Here is a 9,460-nt window from a genome sequence, read left to right on the forward strand (position 1 = left end):
GTGTAGATAGAGTCAAATGTATTTATAAAAAGGACTGCTGCAGGGGGCTGCTGGTCTAAAATCAGTGTTCATGTTTGAGTTAATAAACAGCCATGGGAGTAGCTTAACCTGTTGTGTTGATGTTATTACTTTTATGATGCAGTCTAATCACGCCCTCTCTCTTTCTGTGTCACACACATATGCAGTGCCTAACACAACACAGTAAAAGCACCAGCCCTAATTTATGCTTAATACAACAATAAGAATTAATGTCACTGATGGCATGCTCTTGAACACGTAGGTTGAAAACCTTTTTACTTGTTACTTGCTGTCCCTAATTTGTTTTGGTTGCATTAAGCAAAATACTTGGTAAATTTAGGAAAAAGATTTTGGAAGTGGTTACTTTGGCAATTAAATGACGTGAGAAATAAGTTACTGTTACTCTAATTTCACTAGGGACACTAACACCGGTCTCCTGGGTGAGGTCTGCTGCTGTTGACCAACCCATTTGCTTTTCCTCTCTTTATCTAACATGAATTACAAATGTATTGATACCACAGGATTTATACGAATGACAGAGCATTACTTTTCCATAGATATAGCTTCGAACAATCATGACAGCCTGGGCCTGATCCACAGTACTGAAGCTGTTTCATATATCCAACTCGTCTGGTACCATTTTTTTTTTTGTTAAAGAAAATCTCACAATGCAGCTTTAAAAGAAGTAGGACCCGCTGGGACCAATGCTCACTCACTTCCTCCTCCCAGGACTTCAATTAAGATCAGGTAGAGGCCTCCTTTGACATCAGGTGAATCTGAAACTATCATTCAAAGTCCTGCAAATGAGACGGTTCCAGCTTGAAATTAGTGATTAATTCCACTTGCATGGCCCCTGCCAGTGATCAAAATATCAGATGGCTGTGAAAAAAGGCAAAGTAAGTGGAGGGGAAATGGTCTTTTAGAATCCAAGCATCCTCAATCGATCATTAGTCACTGCTTTGTCAGCGGTATTAATCACAGAGCCGTTGCAGTGTGTGCCCGGCTGACTTCCACAATCTGAAGCTCCGCACAGCGAGTCACCACCAGAATGGTCGTCGTTACCATAATGTGACGTTGTTGTTTTGATTCAGATTGTCTTTTATGTTATTTATTCAGTGACCAATCACTTAGAGCACGAGCTTGCCCACTCGTATGCTTGGTCACACCAAGGTATTCTCAGTTGTAAGTATACGAGCCTGTTAAAATAGAGGTGTAAATGTCCTCAAAGACACATTTTCGTCACCAAGGCCGGCCAAGTTTCTGACTCAACACCCATCACTCAATTTGATGAGTCTTCACTGAAACAGCGTCCAGCCGAAGGTTGAGATAACCAGCAATGGCAAACTATGCTTTTAGCTTTATGTTCCTTCTTAACTTTGCTTTACTTTCCCCTCAAGGCTCCTCGTTAAAGGACACCCCCCACCCCCCGGGGTGTCACCACAACCCTCATCTCCACAGCTACGACTGGCAGGGCTCATCCATGGCAACCGCTGCACAGTATTTTCCTCTTTGGAGTTGTTTTTCTTGTCATAATAAGAAAAAAAAACTCAATGTTTACGTATTTTTCTGACCAGTGACCCCTTGTGGTCATGCCAATAATGACTGTTCTCAAATACCCGGAGGACATTTTTGGTTCCCAGTTAAAAAAAAAAAAATTGTCTTTCAGTTATTCAGCCCTGCTTTTTTCAATTTAAGAATATTCCAAAGCAAATATTTCTTACTCCCCATTGGTTAATACCAATTCTTGTTCAGTGCCACTTGGGATGGGATACTGACAAACAGAGACACCCTTTAACATCTGTATGAAACACAACATACATATGTTATGGTCCCATTTAGAGTCAAACAGACCATAAAGCAGGGTATGCTTTAGGGAGAGGCTACTTTGTGATTGACAGGTTGATCCCTGAGCGTTGTCCCATCTGGGAGTTGATGAGATGTATTGTTTTAACACTTTAACCCTTTCATAATGTGTTTGCAGTTCATGTAAGGTAATTGTAACATTGTGGTTGCCGACAAGAAACTCAAGGCTTCAAAACTGTTGTCAAAAACCAGCTGTTAACACCACGGTAACTATGTTCATTCCATACCATTCTATTTTTGTGATGTTAATTTATGTTATCGTAGATTTGTTTCATAAATGAAGTACTTAACGATTGCCAATTACGTAAAAAACATAGTTATTTAAACCATAACCACGAAGATCTCGTAAACCTGTGTCAGAAGTGAATTATTAAATTATACTATGCATGTAGCGAGAGTAAAACTGACACGCCTTCCGTGACATGTCATAAACTGACACGAGAGGGGTACCGAGAGCGTCATGGTTTAAAGCTTAGGGCAATTGAACAAGCGTCAGTATTAGAAGTGAGAATGTGTTCTCCAAATCTACACCCCTTGTCATCCAGCTCAAATGATCCATCTCCTCCTCACATCTGGACTATTGTAATGCGGTGTGCTCTTATTTAAGGCAAGAAGGCGTAGCACGTCCACAAGTAGTTCAGCTACAGCTCCACAGTATTCCTGCATCACTGTGGTCAATTGACTAAAAAAAATAAAAAATCAATAATTCTGTGCAGCCTAACCATGGCCACAATCTTCTCTGACCTCAATTCATTTTTGATGCCTAAACTTAACAACCTTAAGCCAGAAAACACTATTATGAAACTTGTTTTTGACAACCATGGTTTGGAAGGCTAAAGACCCATTTTGTTGCACTTTTTTCTCCAGTTATTGAGGCATAAGCACACATGGACACATTGACACCGGAGCTGTGTCATATCACATCTCACTCGTCTGGTACCACTTTATTGTTTAAAAAAATGTCACATTGCAGCTTTAAAAGAAGTGGTACCATTGGGACCGATGCTCATTCACTTCCTCCTCCCATGAATTCACAGGTGATCATGAGCTTGAAACTACTCATGATCGCCAACTTGTCTCATTAATGTTTGGGGTTCTGCCACAATCATTGGGGCAAAAGCAAGGTTACAGTGATGATGTCAGTGAGTTACTATGCAGTTCACGTGTTAGGGGGGAATGACTCCGTGTCTACACTGATGAAATTGTCGTATTCTTCTTCTTTCTCCTCTTCACCTTGTCCCTGCTTCTTTGGTCATTAAAACATTACAATACAATATCAGTAAAAGTGCTCAACTCAATAGGCATGTTGCTGGTGGACATGAAAGGCTTGGAAATGCTCATTGTTCTTCATTGTCAAGTGCGGCCCTCTCCATTTGACAGTATAATATGAACAGCACAATTGAGAGGCCCAGACTGGTTCCTTCCATTTGGCTCCTTCAAAACCGCCATGGTTGATTTCAGGCAGCTTTTTAAAATAATATTTTTGGAGCTGTGAATTGTTTAAAATGTCAAAATATGCAAATTAGCCCTGACCTCTTTTTGAATCATACAATGCTGAATTAAATCAAACTTTTATTCCAGTTGAGTAAAAGGAGAATATGAAATAAAATATCCCAACTGCTTAAACCTAATCCCACCAACTGGGAACCCCAGAGGTTTACTTTTTTGCTGTATGTCCAGGTGCTTAGTTACCAACTATCCATGACTTTAGTCAAACTGTTTGTTCCTAATGACTTAATATCATTGTTGTCTCTTTCTGTTTCATTAGTGCTTTTTAATTCATACATTTAAATACCAATGTATTGGGGTCAAAAGTCAAAGGAAACCCAATTGATCTTTCGTTAAGTCCCACTATTTCAACGCAGACTGGCCAATCCTAGCTTAGCATCAGCCAGATCGCACCAGGGACTAACAACTCTATGTCTCTGCTCAGTAAACTCTCATGCAATGGTTTCACATTTTTGTCATTTACATGGTGGTTTTGTGGATTGGAGCTATTCGTGGTAAAACGTTGGGATAAACAGTGTAATAGTGATACTCGTTGACCGGAGAGGTTGGAAGGAAATATACAATAAAAAAAAAATGGAGCTAGCATTAGCAGAGTACGTTAGCACATAAACAACACGTTTTGGCACTTCTACGCTACGCTAGCTACTAAAGGTACGGTGATTATAAACACTGTTATAAAACAAACAGTTTTTGCTTTTTGTTGATTGTTACAGTCCTACATTTTTGACACTTTCACATATTTTCAACCGGTTTTTGCTGCTGAATCAGAAGTTCTGGACAAACCCTTCTAATGCATATTTTAGAGCCCACTGTCTACTTCTATCTGAAATCCATTTTTTGGTTTTTCAGAGAATCTTTATATCATTTAAAATGTATCTATTCAGGGAGTGCAGTTAGTGACAATGTGAGCTCCATGGTAGCTTTAACAGCTTGACAGAGCTGCAGCTGGAGGCGGAGCTTAGTGAAGTTCAATTGCAGCCTATGCTGTTTTTATAGATAGAAAAAGATGGATAAAATTAGTCCTAATTAAAAGTATCACACATTATCAAGGCATTAATCACACTAATTCTATAACTAATAATGTTTGGAGAACAAAAGAGTCAGCAGACTTGCATGTTGAATATGCTGGTAGGATAACGGGTTAAACATGGAGGATTCCTGCTCATACAAGATGCAAAGTGCACAACCGATTCCCCCACGCTTGGAGCCGCTGGGAGATTTTTGGTTCACGTCTGTGTTTGAGCAGGGCCGAGATATAAGTACAGCATGTGGCACATTAGCATTCCTAAAAGTCACACTTTAATTGGTTGCAGATTAAAGTTAATTGATTTAGCTGATAGTTTTAAAGCTCCTGAAGATAATTAAGTGCAGTGTTGAGAATTCTGATATGTTGACATTTTAAGAATGAACAACCTGTAACGCATGGGTACAACATAACGTTAACTAACATCTTAATCATGCAAATTAAAAAACACGGCAGATTTAATTATCATCGGTCGAATCATTGGTCCTCATTAATTACATTGGGCTTATTTATTCACTTTCACATATCTATTCCACTTACTTCCCAATTATGCAGGACAGTCCTCAGACCCCTGCTGATATAACAAACAGTGATTCCATTCCTGCTTCATTAGGGGATGCATGTAATAGGACGCTCAGGGGATGGAGGGACAAATGAGTATCCAAGGTTGGAGAGCTGCTGCAACAAGAATCCAGAGCATCAGAAATGAGCATTAGACTTCCTTAATACACATTGGAATTTTACTTTGAGCATTGCTGTAAGATATATTTTGATCAGACAATTCACCTAAGCTTTCTTTATAACAGCACCGTGCCTTCGTAACATCCTAAATGATTCAACCTTTGTAAAAATGTGGGTAATGAATCCACGTTGTGAACTTATTTAAAGGGACAGTGTGTAGGACTTGGTGGCATCTAGCCGTGTGGTTGAAGATTGAAACCAATTGAATACTGCTCCCTTTCCAAGACTGAGGACCATGGAACTGTGGTAACGCCTTCCTCTTGCTCAGAGGCCATCCTTACGACAATAACAAAACTTATGAAGTTGACAGCGGCTAGCAGTACAATGGTTTTGCACTCTGCAACTCACTGCAGTGGCCTTTAGGTAACTTATAAAGCACACAAGTCTCTGCTGTAGAAAAATGAAGGTGCAACACGTTGGACCCCGTGAAAAGGACCCACTTCACATGAAGATATGACAAGTTCTTATTCCCTACTCAAATACCAACGCTTGCTCAGTGCCTCTTTGGTGTCTGGTACAGACACACTGAGGCCCCCTCTAGGGTCTGCATGAGACGCAACAGGCTTTCATATAACTTCAACCACAACCAATCCCGTCGGTATAAGGCCGTCAGAAGAACGGGTGAGAAAGTCGGCTCAGGGAGGAGTCCTGGGTGGACGGTTGGGTCAAACAAACACACACTTTCACCCACGAGACAGCTGTCCATGTCCTGTTTAAACGTTGACTTATTGAACCTTTCTTTCCTCATGCAACTTACGTACTTACCTGTGTAGGTAAGTTACATTTCAAGCGTACTTATTTTGACCCAAATCACAACTTTTTCCAAAACCCAACCAAGTATTTTGGCTTCCTAAACCTTAACAACTAACTTTTTTTTTGCCTTATTGCCTCATCACCTGACAAAGTACACCTAAAAATCTATTTATTTTGAAACGCATTATGCATGTAACAAGCTTAAACTCGATGTCCCTGACACATCCAAGACCAACGCTAGAGGGATACGTCATCATACAAATAGACACTTAAACCCAAATAGCTACGTATGTGCAGCCGGTGCCAGCGGTGTATGAATGTGTATGAATGGTTAGATAGTCCTGATGGACAGGTGGCACCTTGCATGGTAGCCCCTGCCATCAGTGTATGAATGGGTGTGAATGGGTGAATGATGACATGTAGTGTTAAAGCACTTTGAGTGGTCGGAACACTAGTGAAGCGCTATACAAGTAGAGTCCATTATTTGAAGAGTTGGAAAAGAGAACCTGTTGCAACACATTTTGATGCGACATAACATTATGTTGGCAAAAGAAAATAGCATATACACAAGGTACAGATGAGATTTGTCATTGGAAAAATTCTAAGCTCCCCATCTGTTGGTAGTTGGGATATTTCAGTTTAGACCAACTATCAACATTGCCATCCCTAGAGCCGCTGGAATGGCAAGAGATCTATAAGGGTGTTCTCATACCTTTCTGTTTTTCCAAACACAGTAATGGACACAGTTTGGCTCAAAGTTAAAGTCTCCAATCCTCTATTTATCTTCATTGGACATTAGCCTTTTCTCTGATATGGTCATCCCAAAGTATGATTGCCACCATCGAGGCTCACAGTTGCCATGACGCCTATGATGGTGAATGTTTGGTTTTATTATATGTTCAGTCAACTTTAGAATTACATGCCTCAAGTAGCCAACGCAAGATTTTTAGAATATATCTCGCAGCACCTGTAGGTTTAAATTGACTTAGCCATTTGTATTTGATCAAAGGTGCGTTTGTTTCACTAAACTGCATTGAGCTTTTTAAGGTAGTTCCTTATGGAAAATCACACTCAAGGAGAAAGTTACATTATGTCTTTACGTGACCCAGCTCTATTCTTTAACATCTCTCCATCTATGTCAGCCTCTCTGACGGTCGTCATGCTGTGTGAGCATTGGGATACAATAGCAAAACTGAATGTGGCAAAAAGGAAGTAATTAGACCTTAATCGGTCGTAATGTGAGTGGGAGGTTATAGATGAAGACAAGTGCTGGTGCAAGAGTTCTATGATGACATGAAGACAGACATCAATAGACCTTGATGGCTGTAATGAATAGAGAGCGTGCTGAGATGATGACACTTTACCTTTAATAGTGCTCATTAAGAAGACTAGCCACTTGGTTGACGAGGATGAGAGATGAGCTGTCGTCAGGACACGGACAGAGGAAGGGTCTTATGAATTATAGAACCCTGGAAGGACCCAGACAAGTGCAAACCAGGAGCAGGTCCAGTAAATGTTTAACGGGGGGTTCAGACTGAGGCACACACTGAAAGTTTGAAGGGGGAGGGGGGCATTTGTAAAACAAAGCTCTGCCTAAATGAGAACATGTGGCAATGCAATAGATAGAGTATGTACAGTCTAAACATGCACAGGAGTCAAAGTAGCCATTGCAGGTTTAAGTATAATTAAAAAAGATATATATATATAGTACTGGTGTGAGAACAATAAATGATAATAGCAAGACTTTATAGACATAATAAACAGCTGGAAGTATGATGTGACTGTGGTGTATACACTATAGGTCAGATATATATCGTGTAGACAGTGGTTTAGATAAATTTGAATACTCTATAGGTCAATAGTATTAGATGTATGGGAATGTGAGAGTGTACGTAAGTGCTTGTGCAGTAGTTTGGCAGTGTTGAGTAAGTGTGAGCTGGCAGCCAATACAAATAAATAACCACCATTTGTAACTCCAAACCATAAATAATAAGCAAAAGTGCTTCCCAACCCAGAACAAATTGTTTCATTTACGGTGGGGTATGGGACAACCTGTCCAGCATGAGAAACTAACCAACTAAACTCTATGCCAGCTCTAAAAGAGGCTGCGGCACAATGGTTTCACTTTTTCATCTCTACGACTATCAGCGAGGTTGTCCTTTGCACAACTCAACATTTTAATAAGGTCACATTTGAAAGTTGATGGTACCCTTTAAAGTCTTGGTTGTATGCAATAAAGGCACATTAAGGCTGAGTTGCTTTTGCACAAAACACAAATTGTCCCTATATCAGCCTAATTCTTGCCGTATTCCTCTTGCAGCCTGTTGTTTAACTAGCATACTAACTCTCCTGTCGTTTCAGAGCCTGCCACTCCTTCCTGACCTGCAATAACCTCTGTTCCTGACATTCCATATCAGCTGTGTTCACATACAAATACACAAAGAGTCATACAGCATGAACATGCTTCCCTGATTAAGAATGATGCTCCCGTACAATGTTTACAGGCGCATGTTAGCAGCAAAACTGAAAACTTTCGATATGACAGAACAAAATTATGCAGTTCTGAGTTCACTTAAATTTAAATGATCCTGAAGCCGTGATGGACCACAGGATTCTTGTGATTTTATGCTGTATTATTACAAATCATTTTTGAGTTAATGTGCCATGTTACTCAAAAGAAACAATGAAGGTGTCAGATGGTTGTCAGATTCCAGTGCTGTATCGGAAAATGCAGACACTGAAGTTTCATGTGGTGTGTGATGATCTAACACAGTCTCAAGGCAGTTGGTGAAATAGTCAGTAAATGCAATCCATCGGTTGCGTGGCAAGGGACAAGAATTGTGCAGAATTGTCTTTTTCGGAACGACATTATGCTACAAAACCAAAGTTACTGTAGGTTTAGGTAACACAACCATCTTTAGGTTTAGGCATTAAAACCACTTAGTAAGGTTTAAGAAAAAAACAACTGATGTCGAACACTGGTCTTGTGGTTGAAACAACAATGGGTGTGAATGTGAATTTTGTTCAATCCTGGGCATGGCACCTTGCATAGCCTCTGCCATCACACATGGTCTGAATGTGGTTGAAAGGTTTTTCCAGTGTTTGTCTCACTTCACACCTGGACCTGTGCAATTTTGTCTTCATCTCCAATCAACTCCCCTTTCAGAATAATGGGTGTGAATGTGAAATTTGTTCAATCCTGATGAGCAATTGGCACCTTGCATGCTAGCCTCTGCCATCAGTGTATGCATGTTTGTGTCAAACGGGTGAATGCTGACACGTAGTGTGCAGCGCCTTGAGTGGTCGGAAGACTAAGAAAGAGCTATATAGTAAATACCTTTTACCATTTACAACCTGTTCTCACTCCGGACTCTTCAAATACAGACACATGGTCAGTGGCCCTCAGCCTCTGTTACAGACGCATCAAGGCTCACTTTCAACCAACTCTAATGTAAACCCAGTGATAGACAGTCAGAGCAAATGAAACAGTAAATAGATTGAGAAAGTTTCTCGCAGGAGATCGCTGTTGATGTCCCATGTGAAACCAAGTCA

This window comes from Anoplopoma fimbria, chromosome 2, assembly GCF_027596085.1.
Source record: "Anoplopoma fimbria isolate UVic2021 breed Golden Eagle Sablefish chromosome 2, Afim_UVic_2022, whole genome shotgun sequence".
Taxonomy (NCBI): Eukaryota; Metazoa; Chordata; class Actinopteri; order Perciformes; family Anoplopomatidae; genus Anoplopoma; species Anoplopoma fimbria.